A 2,631-nucleotide genomic window follows, 5' to 3' on the forward strand; every position below is an offset into this window, starting at 1 on the left:
TTGACAAATTCCAAGGCCCAGGAGGCAAACGAGTACGTCTTTCTCCATACTCGGGTTGCAAATCAGTTTTGACCCCCATGTTCAATAAATCTAATCGAGCAGCAATCCCATCTTTATTTTTTCCAGGGATCTCCAGCAATGTACCAATGATACTATCGCAAACATTCTTCTCAATGTGCATAACATCTAGGGCATGCCTCACAGGAAGGTATTTCCAATACTCGAGATCAAAGAATATTGATTTCTTCTTCCAACAAACTCTGTCACCATTTTCAACCATATGCAGCACTTCTTCTCCGGTTAATGGCTCTGGAGGTATGCCATATTCAGGTTTCCCATTAAAAGCTGCACGTTGCCTCCTATATGGATGATTGATTGGTAACCATTTTCTATGCCCAATGTAACAAATTTTGTGGCCATTTTTCAACCTGTGACTAGGTGTATCATCGCCGCATATTGGACAAGCTTTATATCCTTTAACAACACAACCAGATAAGTTTCCATAGGCGGGGAAATCATTAATTGTCCACATTAATGCAGCTCTGAGTGTAAAGTATTCTCCATTATGTGCATCATACACTCCTCTAATCCCAACCCACAAGGATTTTAAATCATCAATCAAAGGCTCCAAGTAGACGTCTATATCATTTCCGGGTTGTTTAGGACCGGAAATCAATAAGGTTAACATCATGAACTTTCGTTTCATGCACAGCCATGGAGGGAGATTATATGTAACTAAGATAACCGGCCAACAACTATATCTGCTACTTAGAGAACTGTGGGGATTGAATCCATCAGATGAAAGAGCCAATCTCAAGTTTCTCGGCTCATTACCAAACTCAGGCCATTTATCATCAAGAAGTTTCCAAGACGGGGAATCCGCCGGATGAGACATCTGACCGTCAATTGATTTTCTAGCAACATGCCACCAAGTCAAACTCTTAGCTGTCTCATGTGATTGAAACATCCTTTTAAACCTTGGAATTGGGGGAAAATACCACACCACCTTCGCTGGCACACCCTCTTTCAAGATTGCATCTTTGCCTTCCTTCCACCTTGAGATACCACAAGTAGGACAATTAGTTGAATCCTCATACTCCTTCCTATACAAGATGCAATCATTGGGGCATGCGTGCATTTTCTCATAACTCAGCCCCAATGCACACAAAGTCTTTTTAGCCTCATACATGGAGGTTGGTATTGTATTTCCTTCTGGAAGCAAATCGCCTTGAAGTATCAATAATTCTGTAAAACAGACATCACTCATCCCATGTTTTGCCTTCAAATTATACAACTTCACTAATGCCGATAACTTCGTGTACTTTCTACAACCAGGGTACACTGGTTGATCTCCATCCCCAATCACATTGGCAAACTCATACGGATCCGAACCAAAATCACCAAAATCATTATCATCCATATCAATTTCTTCAGACACAAAACTGTACCTACTATGGCCATCATCTTCTTCAACATTTCTGCTAGCATTAGTAGTTGCTTCCCAAGGTTCTCCGTGAAATGTCCAATTCTTATAGCTTTGGTCAATTCCATTAAAGTATAAGTGATCCCTTATAATTCCAACCCCAAACAACTTCAAATTAACACATTTAACACATGGACAACGGATATGTGTTGTAGTTAGAAGATTTTCTACAGCAAAGTTCAAAAATGCTTCCACCCCAAACTCATATGCCTTCGATCTTCTATCCGAGTGCATCCATGACTTATCCATCTCCGACACTATAACCTATTATCTATAATAAAGTGAAAATACAGGCAATGACCATCACTATAGCAGATTATACAATGATCTAATCGCAAGTAATAAACAACAGAGACGACGGGTTTTAATCAAAAACAGACGTATTTGGCATATATAGACGACGGATTTTCAACAGACGTCGTCTATTATACGTAATACAAACGACGGTTTATGAAAAAACCGTCGTGTATAAGTAATACAACGACGGTAGTTTAAAAACACCGTCGTGTAATCGTCGTCGTACGCCTTAAAATTCGTCGTGTCTCAGTTTATTTTCAAGAACACAAAACCCATTAAGAACACAACATATATATGAAACCAAGCAAGAAACCAACATATACATGAAACCAAGCATGAAAACAATAAATCCATTCCCAATTCAACATAACATAGGGTGATTAAAAGATACGACAAAATTAAATCCATTCCCAATTCAACATAACAGATAATGTAATCCATGAACCCATTAAACAGAAAATCCATGAACCCATACCTATAAGCATTGGTGCACTTTGCACCTTCTCCAGAGCGGAAAATGACAAGATCAAATAAAGGTGTCCTTTTGCTGGAAATCATTTGGAAGTTGGTGATGTGTCTTTTTGTGTTGATTTCCAGCAAAAGTACACCTTTATTTGATCTTGTCATGAACCCATTAAACAGAAAATCCATGAACCCATACCTATAAGCACATTATTAACAGATCGCAAAGCATATACCTAAAACCCTTTAACAAAACAACCTAATATCATTCAATGAATTTACAAGGGAAGATAGGGTTTGTACTTACAGGTTGGACGAGCTCACAGATTCGACGAGCCTGGAGAGTGCAACTTTTAATTAGAGCAGAGTGAGAGAGCGAAATGTTATGG

This window comes from Prunus persica, chromosome G6 (assembly GCF_000346465.2).
Source record: "Prunus persica cultivar Lovell chromosome G6, Prunus_persica_NCBIv2, whole genome shotgun sequence".
Lineage (NCBI taxonomy): Eukaryota > Viridiplantae > Streptophyta > Magnoliopsida > Rosales > Rosaceae > Prunus > Prunus persica.